Source organism: Triturus cristatus, chromosome 9 (assembly GCF_964204655.1).
Source record: "Triturus cristatus chromosome 9, aTriCri1.1, whole genome shotgun sequence".
Taxonomy (NCBI): domain Eukaryota; kingdom Metazoa; phylum Chordata; class Amphibia; order Caudata; family Salamandridae; genus Triturus; species Triturus cristatus.
The window spans coordinates 1,203,442,906-1,203,462,142 of NC_140592.1; positions in this window are offsets into that span (position 1 = coordinate 1,203,442,906).

Here is a 19,237-nt window from a genome sequence, read left to right on the forward strand (position 1 = left end):
GATGTTTTAATTTTATGTTTGCATCCGTGGGACTTGTACCATTATTCATTTTTCTTGTGGATAGTTCTTCCTTGATGTTTTTTCACTTGCATGTTTGTTTTCGTTGAAGAAAAAGGGATAATGTTATATCCTACTTAATTGAATAACATGTAGTCCAGTCCTGCTGCCACTAGCTGCTCAGCCAGAGCGTGAGATGGTCATAGAATGTTGGTGTGCCTGTGATGCATGGAATGCCTGGGTGTCTGAGTGGATGAGTGTTGGCAGTTGAAGATGGGCTGAGCAGCTAGGGAGGCTGCTCCTGGTGGGGCTGGTACCACACTAGGCTGGCTGGTGTAGAGACAGATGTAACCTGAACTGGAGACTGAATAAAGATGGCTTAAGAATACCTCCTGGCTCCAGGTGTCTTTCTACAGAGATCACAACAAGGTGCATGCCACTTTACAACATCAACTGCTGCGGCACTCGTGGCGGCCACACCAGAACACAGAGATACACTTACCGCACTTCCTGCACACGGACATTTCCGAAACACCCCGTTCCCCTTGCCGGATAGGCACACCCCTGAGCTGACCTATGTATGCCGGACCAGCACACGCCGCTTGTGCATGCAGGAGAATGCGTGCGTAGCTACATGCCGAGGCTCACTGCCAACGCTGAGGTGACATGGTAACGTCCGCTGAAGACAGCACACTGTGATGTTGCAGGGCCCATGCCCATCATGCTAACACAATGACCACACGGACACACTTGCTCAGATGCGGGTTCGGGGAGCCTTGGCAGTCCTGGGGTTGTTGGGATGAGTGTTGTGGCCCTCATGAGTATCCGTGTATCATGCTCATTGACTCTATGGCACCTGTGGGTGTTCCAGTGTGGCTCTTCGCTGTGTTCCCTTTCATGCTGCAGGTAGTCATCCTGCTTAACACCAGCAGAAAGCAGGTGTAAAATCCCTGGTGCTAACGCAGCTTACCACCGGAATTTGTTTCACATCGCAGTTTTTGCCTTTTGTTGTGAAAGTTGTGATGTGGTTTTTTCGTGTACAGAAAAATAAACGAACTGGGCAGTGTATACCGTCAAGATCCAGCACCTGATCCACTATTCCCAATCAATATAAATACAAAGACATTTCTTCATTGATTTTGTGTGTACACTGTAAATGCACCCACTACCACAGTGCAATTCAATACAGGATTTTAGTATTTAGAATAAATCGCAAAGGTGCACCTTGTGTGTTTTTGCACGGGAACGCCTACTCTGCATCTCATCATCAGCACTTTAATGCAACTAAAGTTGAGATAAATCTAACACACTATTCAGAAGCTGGTGCAAACTGCAGACATCACCAGTATTCCCGCAATAACTGCCCCAAAATTTAACACCATGGTGGACACCACCAAATAACAGTAATAAGAATGAGAAAGAGTCACACAGCACTTAAGTAACAACCAAAAACTTTATTGAAATTTAACAAACTCAACACAAAACAACATGGCGGAAGACTCCTTTCGGGTCCATCAATGTCGACGACACAGCCTGGAAAATAAAGCACAAAATAAGGACGTGTGTAATGCGCATATCAAAAGAGTGAGACACAGAGAAAGAGAGAAGGAAAAAAACGCCAGAGAGCACTAGAGAGGGAAGGAAAGGAAGGGAGTGAGAAAGGGAGAAGGGAGAGAGAGTGAGAGAGATAGAAGGAAAGGAAGGAAGAGAGTGAGAGAGAGGGTGAAGAGAGGGATGTGAGAGAGAGAGAGAGAGAGAGAGAGACACTGCCGCCCCTGGTCATCCATGACCAAATAATTACCTGCTGTCACCGGAGTGTCTACTAGTGGGCACTCCACGTGCCTGTGAAAGCTCCAGGGCCAGGTCCCGCCACCAAGGCTTGGTACAGATATATGTGGACCCGCAGATCCCACACATGTCGCTGAGTCCTGAGTCTTCAATGGCAGAGACCACATCAGCTTCTGGTGATGCTCACCCTGTGCAACGCAAGTCAGTGCAACCTGGTGGTAGGCTGCTGACGGCCATACAAATTAGGGTGCGACTAACCCTGTGAAACTCAAGTCCACGCCTCGTGGTGGTAGGCCCCTGATGACCACATCAGCTTCGGGTGGCACTAACCCTGTGCAACTCAAGTCCGCGCCACGTGGTAGTAGGCACCTGACGGCCACTTCATTTTCGGTTGGCACTAACCCTGTGAAACTCAAGTCCGTGCCACATGGTGGTAGGCCTGTGACGGCCATACATCTCAGGGTGCGACTAACCCTCTGGGCAACTTTTCATGGACTCTTTATGATTCAGACCCGTGGAGCGTCTGCCATCCAGTCACCACCGGCAATAAAGGATGTGACGTTATCGATCCATTATATTTGCGTGGTCACATGGCCTGTGACGCATGTGCCGGATGGGTGTGGTGTGTGTGCAAACCTGCCGTCAGGGAGTGGTCATGACGTGTTGACAACTAGACCACTGACCTGCACACCAACAGCGAATACACCTGCGACAGGTAGCTATGTGGGGCCAACGTAATCGGAGTGGCGTGGCGTATGACGGAACAGGGCAGGAATAGCCACAATGACTCTGGGGCTCTGGGCGTGGTTCAGTAAAAGTCCGGACAAGGAAGTGACTAATGCGTGTGTCCCCATTGTAGTGTTTACTGCACCAGAAACACAATAGGCTATGTAGCATACTGTGACTGGCATCCCATTAGATGAGCATCATTGACGTAAGGTGAATCACTATCTCTACATTCTTCCACATATTCATACATAAATTAGGTAAGACATAACACAGCAGTGCATTACTGGATGTTTATTGCACATCCAGTGGAGTTTAGCCGCTGGAGCGGTAGAGGGACAGGACAAGCACACTTCACAATATAGGCTCGAGGAGGGCGAACCAGAGTCCATCCGGGGATGACAGGTACCGCGGAACTAGAAGTGTACAGTCCCCAGTGAGGTCGCCGTGACATTGGTCATTGAAGAGGATATGGCAGGCCATGTCGCGGACCAAGGTGAGTGCATCAGAGTGTAACGTGGGACAATGGAAGGTCGTGTGGCCATGTGTGGCACCAAGGATAAACAGGCCAGGTGGCAGAAATGATTGATAGTGCCTTCTTCTGATCTCAAACCCATCCACGTCCTCGTCATCGTATGTGTGCACTGCCCCACCTGTGGGTTTTTCTGTACCAGCTGCGGGACTGTGTGCCACTGACATATGAGTGGACAAAGGTGGATTGTTTTCCGCACTGTGTGCCACTAACACATCAGTGGACGGTGATGGACTGTCTTCCGCACTGTGTGCCACTGACACTTCAGTGGGCACAGTGGATACGCCTGCTCCACTTTGAGGCACTAACACACCAGGGGGCAGAGATGTGAAGGGTGTGGGGGCAGTAGCATTCATCTGCGCCATGCCTTGTGGCAGCAATGCCACTAATATAACCTTTGATACATCCACTCTAAAATATAGAGTATCATTTTCAAAACCATTGACACACCAATACCAGTTACTATATACGCACTCACTGATTCCTAGGTCTAGACACACATCCACTCATTCACCCATACAGTCCCTCATACATGCAGTCACTCATGAATACAACACTATCATATGCACTCATACATATATACAGACTATCACACACTGCCACTCACCCATGGAGTTATTGACACACCTAGTCAGTCATCCAAAGAATCAATCACACTCCCATTTACTCACCTATACAGTTATACACACACCACCTTATGTATTTATACAGATACTAACGCATACTTAGTCTCTTATGTAATCACTGATACAAGTACACACTCATCCATACAGCCACTCTGACAATCACTGACTCTTATGTATAGTTATTTATATACTTCAACCCTCACATACACTGTATTTTAAATATGTAGTTACTTGCTCATGTACCACTGAGACATCCATTCAGTTACCAATAGACTCATACACACACTCACCCACCCATACAGCTGTTTCCACTTGCACTTTTTAACCCATACACCCAGTGAATCAACCACTCAGGCACCTCTCACCCATCCACACACTCACTCACTCTCCCATACAAATACTCAGGCAACCAATCAATAACCCATAGAGACACTTATGTAGCTACTGAGCAAACCATGCAGCAGGTTACACAACAACAGACAGACTGATGCAGACATTCACACAGCTTATCAATAACCCATGCATTCAGTAAGACATGTGTAGTCACTCATTTATAGAGTCAGTCACGTACCTTCTAAGTCCTTTATACAGAAACTTATACACCCACTCATTCTTCAGTACAGCTTGGCATATATATGAAACAAATTAAAACTTTACAGAAACACACAGTCACTGGATGATGTCATCAGTGATGTCATCGGTGATGTCATTTGAGATGTCATCAGTGATGTCACTGACCATGTCATGAATGATGAAATATGTGATGTCATCAGCAGTGCATTGCAGGTGCGTGAGTTATAGTTGGCTGAACTAACTATAACAGTGGAATTTCTATGGTTTTGTACGAGTGAAATGTCCAACCAACTATAACATGTATATATATATATATATATATATATATATATATATATATATATATATATATATATATATATATATTATATATATATTCACTTAAAAAACCATAGGTTTCACACATGTTATAGTTAGCTGGACATTTCACTCATAAAAAACCAATGAAATTCCCCCGTTATAGTTACTGCAGGCAACTATAACTCACGCGACCGTAATCCTCTGCTGATGCTAATACTGTATTTAGACACTTATTTACCCATGTCTTCTTCCATTAATCTTTAGCTATACATATATTACAAATATTTATTTTTCAGAAAGACACATATGTCATCAGTGATGTAATATCTGACGTCATCAGCAGAGGATTGCGGTCGCGTGAGTTATAGTTGCCTGCAGTAACTATAACGGGGGATTTTCATTGGTTTTTTATGAGTGAAATGTCCAGCTAACTATAACATGTGTGAAACCTATGGTTTTTTAAGTGAATTTGCAAGGTTTTTTAAATGCTAATTCCTAACTATAACGTGTGTGAAACCTATGGTTTTTTCAGTGAATTTGTACGTTTTTTTAAATGCTAATTTATTTATGTATTATTTTTTATATATATTTATTTTACAATAAACTACGTATTAAAAATTTCCTTTTTTTTTTTTTTTTGGTTTTCACCCTGCAAATTATTTTTTTTTTTTTGTAAAAAAAAATTTTTTTTGTGTGTGTTTTTCAGGGTGCGCGCACTGTGCGCGCACCCCCGCGATTTTAAAAAAAAAAAATTATTTTTTTTGCCTTCGGGGTCCTTCAGGGACCCCCTGACAAAGGCTAGGGCATCAGGAACTCTCTACCCTGCCCCCTTTTCACGTTCGCCACCTTCCTTTTTCACTCTCGCACTGAAAACAAACAAAATGGCGGCCGACACTTCCTGATTTCGACCGAATTGAACGTTGACTAACATGTAACCACCAATCAGAATTACGCTCGCGCACGTTAGGGTGCTCGCACGGTGCTCGCACGGTGCGTGCACCCTGCGCGCATATAGATATATATATGCTTTTAAATGCTATTTTCTCCGGAAATACTGAACAGATTTACACCAGACCTGCAAAAGGCACTTCCTTGACCTTATGGCTACCTCTCTGCCAAATTTCAAGTAATTCTGTTCAGCCGTTCGGGCTGTAGCTGTGTCTAAAGGTCCTATGGAAAAATGCATGGGAAAAACGCGTTTTGGGACCCCCCTTTTATCTCAGCCCCCGCTTGACGAATCCCCCCGAGACTTTCAGGGTAGGAGCGTAGCGTAGCGCCCCACCTATTTTGAAAAATTCGCGAGGATTCGTCGACCGGCGCCAAAGTTATTCAAAATAGAATGTTGCGGATTTCCTATGGAAACGTGGTCCTAACTATAACTACCTACTGGCGACCGCCAGTAGGTAATATATATATATATATATATATATATATATATATATATATATATATATATATATATATATCTCATATGGGTACATATCGATGTGGAGTTAGTTAGGTAGAGAACATGTGTACATCCTTCCCTTTCAATATTTTGCCCTTCAGTATTTCCCCACGTTAATAAGGTCCCACGTTGTTTCCTGCTCGATATTTAGGGCGCACAGCATTTACAAGGGCACAGTATATAGGGCCTGATGTAATAAAACCCTTTCGCAAAACAAGATTGACACTGACTAGTTTGGATGTGTAAACGGCGATGCAACCTATGTTCTGATAGGTCACTTTGCAAATTCTTCTTTTGCAGAGTACATCAAAACAAACTGCCATATTAATATTTGAGACCCCTTGCGATTGCCTGCAACTGCAAAGATGGAGACTGGCATGGGACAGCAGACCTCCGCACCTGCATTTGTATTCCCGAACAAGAAACATCTTTTAGCACAGCCTATGCCCATCAAAGGGGCAGGTTCTACTTTAAAATCAGTTTTCCCTTTTGAAGAGATCAGCACCCAAGGCTGTCGGACACAGTTTCAGAAAGGAAAGATGTCCATCTAGACATCTTTCTTTACTAAGTCATTTGCCACTCACTTTGAAGGACTAGCAGCAGAATAATGTTTTGTGACAATAATTGTGGCACAAACAATTAATACATGCCTTTCTGGAGTGCAAATAGGAGGAAGGTGTACTTTTCTGACTCGTAAAAGGGCTTTAGAACACTGTTGAACTGTTGAATGCACTTTTATAATCACAAAAAGTGTGATTTTTCTAATCTCTTGGTTTGCATCTGCACAAAGTTTTCGTACACAAGGCGCTTGGGGCTTTGCTTGTAGTTTGACTCAGATGAGTTCATAATGCATGGACGCTGTAGAGCAAATTCTAATGAATGCTCTAGACTTAACATAATCAATACTTTTTTGCATCTATTGATATAATTGGAACCATGTGGTTCAGTTCATTTGTTTAAATTTAGTGTTTGTCATCCGCATGACTGTGTTTCCTAATTTCTCCCTTAACATAAACACTTCAAGCCTCGCTGCATATTTATACCTTACACCCAGACACGCACAGTCAATCTTGCTGCTTGGTAGAACGTAAATCTGCCCCAATGCCCCTTCTCTTTATTACAGGCACAGCCAATGGAAATGAGCGTGCCCGCGAGCCTCCATGTGACATCCACAGATGGATTGTGATTGGTGTTCACCTTTCCACTCATGATTTCTAGCCCATAGAGTTAGATAATTAAATTCAAGATTGATGAGGATTGTGTTAAGCGTGGTGTCTACAACACATTTACCATACCATCTAAGCACTTTTTCTTGTTAGTTTCTTGTTAGTCCTATTTATTTAGGATGCATATTAAGGTTTTCATGGAAACATCACCTCCATTAAGCCTCTGCTGAGCCAGTTATAGTTTCTGCTGATAGCTGCAGGTGGTGGGTTCCAACTCTTGTTTTGGGGGCACTCAGACTTATTTTTCATCATGGGATTTTACATGAAAGCGAGTGAGAGAGAATGACAGAAAAGATAGAAAAAGGGGGAAAGAGACTCAAAGTGGAAGGGGGTGGAAGAAAGAAGCATGAGGTGGAATCAAGATTGGTACTTTGCATTCTTGGTACTCCGCAGCTCGGGTGGAGGGACTCCTAGGAGAAACTTTGCGACCTGCGCATCTCTGGTGGAGGGACTCCTAGGAGAAACTTTGCGACCTGCATTTTCTTTTTACAACTTAAGTACTCTGTGGTGCTGATTGTATCTGATTTTTGGCCTTGTAGTGACTCACTATGTGACTTGCGTTCTGTTTATATTAACATTTCTGGTTGTTAATCCAACGGTGCATAGACGCACTTTTGTAATGAACAAACGCAGTATTCTTGGATTAGGAAGATTTATTGAAGTAGAAGAGTAACTGCAGGTGATGCTCCCTCTCCAGCCAGCAGACAACTGACTGGAAAGGAACCCACACATAAATTCCACAGAGGTGTTCTAATACAGAAAGAACATACGGTTTTAAAGATACAAGTAAGATTAAGACACATCCTCTATCTTTTACACACAAAGGAAAAGAGTATATTACAGATAAAAATAAAATAGCAAAAGGCATGTGCAACTGTAACAAATATTCATTTGCACATATAGTCTCTCAAATACCAGGGTGGACACCTGTTTCTGAAACCTCTTGTGACCTCACTCTGAATTCTCCCACCCAACTCTTCCATATCATTAATAAGCATATAACCACTACATCCTTTTAACTTTTTCTAACGTATCCTCCTTTTCCATTCTCTCATACAAAGCTAACTTGCGTTTATTCCAACTTTCTCCGTTTTCTAAAACCACATGCAAACCATGCACTTCTTTGATTTTAAAAGGTCCACTCACATAACCTCTTTCTTGTAAGTGTTTGACCAAGATGGCCTTTCTGAGCTAACTTGAACAGCTCAAAACGCACCCCTTGAGGAGGAATACATTTTTCTCCTCTAAAAATCAAACCTTCACCACCAACAGATAATTTGTCAATAATTTTCACAAATGGACATACGGCAACATGAACCATACTCTCCCTGCTCACTCATTTATTCACCATCTCCAATACCTGTATCAACACAACATAATCGTTCATACACCTGAACCACTGTTCTTTCCCTAAAGCACCTCGAGTGGTTGCAACTATGTCATCAGCAAATGCCACAGCACCTTCATCACTATACACTTCCACCCCCTCTCTGTCAACTTCCTCCCACGGTAGGGGTAGTCTTGGAAGACTGTCTGCTTGAGTATTCTTCCATCCCGGTAAGTATTCTACTTTATATTGATATTCTTGTAAACGCGCTGCTAAGCGAGCTAACCTTGCCGAAACATTTTCTCCTCCACCACGCATTAAGATTTTAACAAGTTGTTTATGGTCTGTTCACAAAATAATCGGAGATCCTCAAACCTACATTCTAAAGCATTCAGTTGCCCACGCTGCAGCCAACGCCTCTCTCTCTACCACCGAATAGTTTCTTTCAGAACTGGTGAGTAAGCTTGAGGCAAATGCTACAGTGCATTCACCTTCTTTGTCCTTCTGTGAGAATACAGCACCTAAACCCACAGCACTTGCATCAACTGTAAGAACTGACACTAACCTTGTACCAAAAGGAGTTAGCAGTTTGACGTTGCATGTTTCCAATTTAATATATTCAAAGGACTTTTCTTGATCTCCAGACCATTCAAACACACAACCCTTTCTAAATAATTTTTTTGAATGCTCAGTTTTTTCCGCAAAATTTTGGACAAATTTTGCGTAATACTCTACTAGACCAAGAAATGATCTAAGTTGGTCTTTGTCTCGTGGTGCTTCAACTTTCCTAATTGCCTCTAATAAGTCTTTTTTTGGTTTAACACCTGATGAAGACAATGTGTATCCTAGATACTCTATGTCTTTGACACAAAATTTACATTTCTCTTTTCTAAAGAGTTAATCCAGCTTCAGTTATTTTGTCTAACACTATCTTTAAAATCATGTTGTGACTAAAAATTGACTCTCCAAAAATAAGAACATCATCTTGGAAGTACACTACACCTTCAATGTCCTTTAAAACTTGGCCCCTCGTGCATAGAAATACACTCTCTGCTGACGAGAGCCCAAATGGCATTCTTGTGTATATTTGTTTCTTTATTGTCTGATTAATTGATTTTGATCATAAGAAAATAAAAATGGAAAATATTTTTGATAAAAACAGTTGATTATTGGACTATCATTGCAATTGTCTCATCCGGCCTGGTCGTGCCTATTATTGGATCCTTTTTTGAGGGCCCGACAGAATAAACAAGGCAGGTAACCTTTTCTTTGACTAGTTCTTCACCAAGATTATCTTGAACCAAAGCTATATTTGTACTATTATTTGACCTACACATGCGTGCAAAATGTCCTTTGCGACCGCAACGTCTACAATCCTCACCTAAGACACAGTCTAGCTTGCTGTTTAGAATAATTATTTGTAACCTTATTAGAAGTAGAAGAATAACTATGTCTAACATCAGAATTCTTTTTGTTCTCTTTTCCACTTAACTTCCCAGCATTAACTGCTGCAACATCTTCACCATCAATACATGACACATCCCCATCAGTTATCTATTTCTCCATTTCCCTCATGCAATGTGCAGATTGTTCAACTACTTCCGCAATTTCTATAGCATCATGTAAAGATGGATTCTTTGTGGTCCAAAGACTCTTGCATTTTTTTGTTTTTGCATTGTACGATGAGTTGGTCGCGGATCATCTCTTCTCTCATGACCCCAAATTGACACTTAACAGGTAATTCTCTTAACCCAGAAACAAATTGATCCACTATCTCATCATCTTCTGTGGTTGAGTATAAAACTTATACCTCGACATCACTATGTTGGTTTCTTTTGAAAATCTCCTTTCCAATCTCACTTTAGCTTCAAGATACACATTTGTAATTTATTGACCATTTCCTCCCGTGGCCACAGGTAAGTACTTAAACATATATTGCTCCTCCTAACCTAAGGTGCTTAATAACAGAGCTTTCTTTCTTGAGTTATTAAATGCACCTCCATCAAGTCCTTCAACATAATTTTCGAACACTTCAATCTATTCTTCCCTCTCTAGGTAGAGTACCAGCTGGTGACAAAAATGGAGGTGGTGGGATTATTGCTGCTTCCATGACTACAGTAAGAATAAAATAGGTGTAAATATGTGTTTTCGTACCCCAGAATTACAGTGAGTGTAACCACATTTCCATTGGAATGGACCAATCTCAACTGAAAATGACAATTAATGTGCTTATCACTAAAACGTGTCTCAACTTGCAAAGGAATACCCAGTTAAAGTGGCCGTGGACTTGTACCAGCATACATCCAATAATGTTGTAGTCTCTTAAAGTGATGTAAAAATTGACGTGAAACCGTACCTTGCCGGTGGCACAATGATGAGCTGAGAGTACACAACAATGACTGTAAGGCGTTATAATTGAGTAGAGATATTATTAACAACACAAAAAAAAATGAAAACTCGTAAGGCGTGTCAATTGAAGTATTCAAATTGACTCTCCAAAGATGGCGGCACTTCCCGTTACGCACAGTAGTGTGCGTCGCTCGAAGTATTCTGACTGACAGCCCCAAGGATGGCGGCACGTCACATTACGCACATACGTTCTCACAAGCGTAACGCATGCACTTACAAATTTCAAACGTTGCCAGCCCAAACACCGATTAAAATTACAGTCAAACATAAGCAAAAGACAGATACTTTACTTTTGTATTAGATCGTCGGGGTGCCGGTTGAAGATTACTCCTCCTAGTTCCGGTTTATCTTTAAATATTCTTATTTTTTCTGTGTAAAATGAAGTACATTGAATCTCCTATTCCACGTGAATTCTCCACCACCAGGCAGCAGTTGAAACTTGACTGGAATCGTCGCCAATTTTGTAATGGACAATCGTAGCCTTCTTGGATTAAGAAGATTTATTGAAGTAGAAGGTCAACTGCAGGTGATGCTCCCTCTCCAGCCAGCAGACAACTGACAGGAAAAGGAACACACACATAAATTCCACTGAGGTGTTCTAATACAGAACATAAGTATTTAAAGATACAAGTAAGATTACAACACGCACCCCTAGAAATACAGCTGGATGTAAATTTGTGGCCTAGTTGGGGAGTTACTGTGCAAATTTGTTCAGTGTTTAAACAGGTATTTGTGCTTTTTAATCCAGCTGCTAGCACACACACACCTTTAAAGGGTCTTGGGAGTGTCCTGACACCAGGAAGGAGTAGGTGAGACAACACAGGCTGGTCAGCATTTGGTGTAGTGGGAGGAGTAGGCCCTTTGATGCGAAGAGGCCTGGGCTGCTGCCACAAAAGAATGGCTCCACCTCCTGCAGAGTGTCTAGGGCCCAGACCCTCACTATCAAAGGAAGAAGGTGTGTGCTGACAGCAAGACAACCAGAACTGGTTTGGACCGGGCTCAGAGCCCCCTGAACACAAAGACTTCAAAGGCATTTAGGGGTATAAAGGTAAGAGCTGAAACCCCTGAACTGAAGACTGAAATCCCGACTGAAAAAGGATTGAAACTACTTCATGATCAAGAGGAACCTCTGCCAAAGGAGAACAGCTGAAGAGATTGAAGAGAAGGACTGCCCTTGCTGTGTGTTCTGGGGCTGGCCTGCAGTTTGCTGATTTGACTTAGGGGAGGACAAGGGACTTTGCTGTGTGCTGTGTCCCCCTGCTTGAGAGGACTTTGCTGTGTGCTGTGTCCTGAAGTAACTTGTCTCCAAGGGCCCGAAGAGAGCTGGTCCCCTGTTGTGGAAACTCAGGAACATCCAAGTTTCCAACTGTGTCTCAGCGACGCTTGGTGCGTGTGCTTTTGCACACCTGAGACCGCCGTGTGGTCGGTGGTGCTGTTTACAAGGTGCCATGTGACCGTATTGCCCCCGCAGCGTGAAATATCGTCCACGCTGCTACATTGCTGTTTGTAGCTCGAGCCGTCATTTTAACTGAGGCTGTGAGTGAGGATCGCCGCCGCCGGCCCGAGCCGTAACGTGCTAAAGGATTTCTTGAAGCTAAGGAAGCTGCAAGGTGAAAGGGATTGTGATATTTGTTTGCCAAGAGGAATCTGCCCAAGATCACAACGAAGGAGAAGGCAGCGCCGTAACCCGTCCGGCAACACCCTCGCCTAGCAATGGAGCTGCAACGTTATCAGGGCCGCCCAGCAGGACGTCCAATGAGCAGAGAGAGAGAGCGAGGCAGCGCACCACCAGGTAAGGCTTGGACTCCGGTCGGGATCCGCAAGCATGTGTGGCTTGGGGAGGCATGCAGGAGGAGCACAGGAGTGCTCGATCTTTCTCCCTCTGCACCGCGTTAGACACGCTGAGTCCCCGAGCGGCCCGTACCTGCCCAGCAGTACCGGGGCAGCCTCTTTAAGCTTACGACCATTGTCTCTGCTGTTGGGGCCTAGTGGTGCCCGAGTTGGCTGAGCAGATCGGCTTATAACATTATTCTTTGCATTATGAACTGCCTGATTCTTGCATTACGAACCGCATATTTCTTGTATTACGAACTGCCTGATTCTTGCATTACGAACTGCCTTATTCTTGCATTACGAACTGCCTGATTCTTGCATTACGAACCGCATTATTCTTGCATTACGAACTGCCTGATTCTTGCATTATGAACTGCCTTAATCTTGTATTACGAACTGCCTGATTCTCGCATTACGAACCGCATATTTCTTGCATTGCGAACTGCCTGATTCTTGCATTACGAACCGCATTATCCTTGCATTAAGGACTATCTTATTTCTACATTACGAACTGCATTACGAACTGCAAAGCATTGCATTAGGACTGCATTAGATCATTGTGAATTGCTCATTAATACCGCAAGAACCTACAAGTAATTGTTGGCCTAGTAACCGCCAAAGTGTAATATTACAGATACGCATATGTTGGATTGCTATCGTTTGGTCTCATCGTATTCCTTTTGATAAAGATACCGCTATTTTTATAAAACCAGTGTGGTGTTCATTTGTGGTGTTATCACTGAGTTACTGGGAGTGTGGTTGCAAATACTTTACACATTGCCTTGGAGAAAAGCGTGGCTGCCCGTGCCAAGCTACCGGGGGTGAGCAGGGGTTATCTGAGAGTGTGTCCCTCCTTTTCCGGACTAGAAGCAAGGGTCTCTATTTGGACTAAGGTATCTACCTCAGCCAACTAGAGACCCCCAGTTCTAACAGCCAGGATTATAGAAGTGCCAGGTTTATAGAATATGCGGAAGGTTGTCCTGAGAGGATCAGGAACACAAGCAAGAGCTTCTGCTGATGCTCCCACTCCTCCGTCACTGTCACAGAAGGCTAAGAGAAAAGCGGCACAATCCAGAATATTGGCAGCCAGAAGAGGGAGAGCTAACCAGAAGGAGAGTGACAGGATGTATACTGTAATGGTTCCTGCACTTCTAGGTTCCCCTTCCCCGACACATACCTCCTCAGGGTCTTTGCTAGATTTAGAAACCAGCAACAGTGACCCTGGGGGGGATTCACTGTGGCTACAGGCGAGACGCAGAGGGTGTCGGGCGTGGCCTCAGCAAGTTGACAAAGGAGACACAAGCAAGGTTGGGGTTCCGCAACTGGCAGATATAAAAAAATCTACTATTAAAAAGATCATAGAGGTAGCTAGTCCTCCTAAAGATTATCCAGTATTCTCCAAGAATCATAAGACCATTCAAATGGTCAACAAGATACCCCTCGCTGATCAGACGCCACTTGGAGAGGCTGCCCAAGGAACCAAGGAAATGATAGCTGGTTCACCGTTGGGTCATGGAGGACAGCCCTCCCAAGAGAGAGGTCCAGAGGAGCTTATACAGACTTTACAGTCTGCGCAATCTATTTAGGTGGAAGGTTTAAGTGTCCCTATACATGAGTCTGAGATACCAGGTAGCCCAGAGATCTCCTCTTCCCCAGTATCGCATAGTCTCTTGATGAAATTAATAGCTGAAGAGCTAGATTCCTCTAGTCAGCAGGGGGCTGGAAGTAAGAACGTCTGTGCCCGGGGAGACATGGCCCAGTCTCCACTGGTTTCCACATACCAAATGCAACAGCTCTTTGAGACTATTTTGGGAGAAATACATGACTGTAAAACTCCTCAAGCCCTGGAGCTTTCTCTACTTCATCAGAGATTAGATAGAATCGGGACTAGGGTGCAGCACATACCAGAGCGATTTAAGGAATTGGAGCAATGTGTATCTGACATCGAGGATCACTCCCTGTCATGTGACTCTGATATTGACTCTCTCCAGAAAAAGCTTCAGGCCTCACAGTTAAAGATGGACAAGATGGAGAATTATGCAAGATGATTAATTTTGCACTTTAGAGGAATTCGGGAGGATAGTGAGCGTCTCAATGGTCATCCCAATCCGATGGTCTATATAGAGTCGATGATCAGAGATCATATACTTGAGAAAGCACCAGAGGATCATACTATAATGCGGGCCCACAGAGTCCCCTCCGAGAAACCTGCGGGGGCTAAGTATCCTAGGACAATGATTGTAAACTTCTCTGATTATCATATCAGGGAGGCTGTTTTAACAAAGGTGATTAAAAAAAGGGACATTGTCCTATCCGTGGGAGCTAAGGTAGGAGTGTTTTCCGACATGTCCGCACTGGCAGCACGTAGACAGAGAGATTTTGTGGGCATGATGAGTCAATTTAAGAGTGCAGGAGCACCGGTTTCTATTGTCCAACAGTCCAAGCTGAAAGTTCTATGGAAAGGAAGGTTCCATCTCTGCTCCACTCTTGAGGAAGCTCAAGAACTGCTACACATAATTCATCATGTAAATGAGAACTAATGGAAGGAGGAGTACTTGACCAGGAAGGAGACCGTTGCTAAAATTGCTGGATTATTATACAGTTATGGAAATCTGAATATAATCTAGAGGCTTGTCCTCTTTGCACTTTAGGCACTTTAGACACTTAGGCACTATGTCTACTCTATTTGTGTGTACTTTGCATTGCACTTTGTTCTCCTCTAGGGGGTGATATACTGGATGCAGCTGGTATTACTGATTTTCGTTTTATGTATTCTCTTGGTATCCATTAATTGTGTATTAGAGTGTATTTTGCACTCTTTGCAGGATGCTTATTTTCAATTTTGCGCTATTGCACTATTGCATGAATGCACTTTTTTGCTGGATTTAGTGTAGGTTGCAGCAAAAGAATGGAAGGAAGGAAGGAAGGAAGGGAGAGAAAGGAAGAGAGGGAAGAAAGGAAGGAAAAAAAGAAAAACATTTTTTAGAAGAGGTATTGGATATAGAACGACAACCTGTACTTTCCCCCTTTTTGTAATGTAAGAAAGGAGCTGGATTTCTGTAATCTGCACTTCTCCTTCAGGGGGGTGATGTACTGGATACAGCTACTTTTTCTGTTTCTTGCTATATGTATTATTCCCCTTGCTATAAGTATCCTGTACTTAAGTACTATATTGCATTTAGCACAGAGCGGAGGGTGAGGGATGGACGTGCGATTTGGTGCCAAGTCAAGGCGCATTTTTTGGGGTTCGGGGCTCGGGAGGAAAGGTAAGGGTTACCTCCCTCTGCAGATAGCTTGGGGAGGGAAGAGGTGGTGGGGTTGGGGGGTGAAGCAATTTTTTTAAAATGAGTGGATGGATAATAAACAAAGTGGTAACATAACTATGTCCAGGGGCCAAAAGATATACAGCGGTTGCTTTATTACAAAGGGGTTATACTTAACCTCAGTATCGGAGATGGCACAAATTCAAGTATGTGTAGAGAGTATTTCATGTTTCTGTTAAGGCGGCTTGTTTTATCTTGAAGAATGACACAACCAAAGACGGTAATTTCATGTACTGTGAATGGATTTTTAAATGCACAGAAAAGAGGAGGCTGCGTTCTTTTTACCCACATCTGATTTTCTTACAAGAGACACATTTTAAGTCTAACTCCCCTAACCTTGCACTTCCCAAGAAGTATGATCATGTGTACTTTGCCTCGGCACTTACTGCGGTATGTGGGGTGGGTATCCTACTCTCTTCGGTGCTAGACTGGGAGATGGGGAAGGTGATTCTGGATGACGGAGCAAGGTGGATCTGGATCGAGGGTTCAGTCAATGGGGTAGCCCTTGTGTTGCCTAATTACTATGGGCCAATTTTTTATGATATTAAGGTCTTTAAACAGATTTATGATTTGTTAAGTGCGCTTAGCGATAATTATCGCCGGTTGTTGCTGACATGCCCCACAGTCTCTCTAACCCATTCTTACTTACTCATTCACACTTGCTCACTTGCATTCACTCTTACTCTCCATTCATATTTACTCAAACTCACTTGCACTCAATCTTACATTCACTAATTCTCACATGTTTTCACTCACTCACTCACACTCATAATTCTCACACTCATTATTCTCACTGACTTGTCTTCACTCTTACACATTCTTACCCACTCTGACTCACTTGAGCTCACTTACTGACACTCAGTTCTATTCGCTGTCACTTACATCAACACACATGCTGACACATACCTATGCTTGTTCTCACATAAACACCCTCTCTACGCACAAACGGCAGTGAAGGTCTCATTACAGCTCCTGAGGCTCCATTTTTATTAAACTAGTAGTGAATAATCCACTGTTATTCACTATTAGTGTACTACAAAATGAGCAAAAAACCTGGAAGGTGGAGCTCCAGCAAGCCTCCTATGTGTTCTTGACACCGATTTACTACATCTGAAGCCAGAGGTCGCAAAGGTAGTGCCAGGGTTCGCAAGGGGCAAGCCAGGGTTTGCAGATTCTTAAATGGTGTCTATGCGTGTCAAGGGATGGCACACTGTCAATAGTCATGATTCTCAAAATGTGCTACTTCCACAGACTTCATGGAGAACAATCCAAAGATTCTTCCTGTATCTATTTTGCCCTTTCACCCTAACTCTGTTCCCGCTTCTGGTCCCTTTCTCTGATCACACATGTCCCTTGCGCAGTGTATGAGAAAACATAAAGGGGCAGATTTACAAGAAAGTGACGCATCTGTACAGATGCGTCACTTACCCTGCGCCACCCTTAGAAACCCTTGCGCCACCATAGATGCGCCGTATTTACAATACGGCGCACTATGGCGCAAGGATTGACAGATGCGTCAGAAATTCTGACGCATCTGTTGGCGGAAAAGTCACGCATTGCTGGAGTCGTGTCGCAAGAACGACGCAACTCCAGCAATGTGTGTTGAGGCCTATTCCCACTACACTGCGTCGCTTGAAGCAGACGTAAGGTTTTGACGCAGTGGCATCCTAAAAGTGGCGCAGTGAAATCTTGTAGATTCCACTGCGTCACTTTTATGAGGCTTTCCAGCGTGGGAACTCCCACCCTGCATACATTATACCTGATGCAGGTATAATGTGACGCAGGGCTTTACAACGTGACGCATCTCCCTAGATGCGTCACGTTGTAAATAGGCCGCATTGTTTGCGCCGCTGTTGCGTCAAAAAAGTGACGCAACTGCAGCGCAAAAGTCACGCAAGGGGCTTGTAAATCTGCCCCAAAAATAAAATGTCTTTCATGTTCCCTTTTCTTCCCATCTATTCTTATGATTGCTTTGGGACCTGTGGCTTAGGATAGATAGACATGAGACCATAAACATGCACGTATATCAGACTTAACTAAGGGGCATATCAGCAAGGGCCGGCGATAATTATCGCTAAGCGCGCTTAGCACGAGGATATTTATCGCCGGCTATTGCTGGATTTTATCGCTGAGATAGCGTGCTATCAGCAACATTTATCTCAAAAGCACTAAAATTTCAAGCGCATGCTGCCAAATGTGCGATTATCGCTGGAAATCCAGCGATAATCGCACAACGTTTGGCGATAGCTTGATAGGGTAGGGCAGACTTAGCCATGATATCCACCTTCCATTGGATATAATGGCTAAGTCAGACTGAAAGCAGGCGTAAGGAAAGTATTGATAACCGTGATTAGCGCTACTTTTCCTATCGCTACACAGGTTAGCGATCAGCTTGCTTATTGGAGAAATGCCTGTTAGCGACATTTCTCACGTTATTTTGGGGAGGAATGCCCACTTTGCATCTCATTAGAGATGCAAAGCTGGGCGTTAAGGGAAAGGGCGCTAAGGCATGAATTCACGCAATAGCGTGACCTTGCTGATAGTGCAATAAAATTATCGCCGCTTTTCGCCTGAAAACAGACGCTAAAGCGGCGATAATTTTATCGCCGACCCTTGCTGATATGCCCCTAAGTCTTGCTGAATTTCTTTTGCAGTTGCCTCGCTCAGCAACCTTGCCAGCAACCGCTCGGGGAGGCTACCAAATTTGCTGAATTTGTTTGTAAATTCCCAAGTATCAGTACTTTGTGGGAGATTAAAATCACTGTCTCTGAATCGGCCCCGCAGAGCTGATAAAATCCAATCAGGATTCGGTGGCAGAGGGGCTGAAATAAGACGTGTCACAATGTTTTCAATCAGATGAGTGTAAATGCCTGACGTGAGCCCACTAATTCACTTTAAATGGAAAGGGGAAAACAACACCAGCAAGCAAACTCCCACAGCAGGGCGGGGATGCTCAAAATCTGCCAGACATTGACGCAGATGTGCTGCCCCGAGTGCTTGTAAATCTTACCTCACTCTGCATCAAATCATACTCGAACAGAAGGGCGAGATAACTGGATGTTGTAATTCATACCCTGAATATGAATATTCCTGTAGGGCGGGTTTATGATGGTGCTGGGAATGCTTCTAT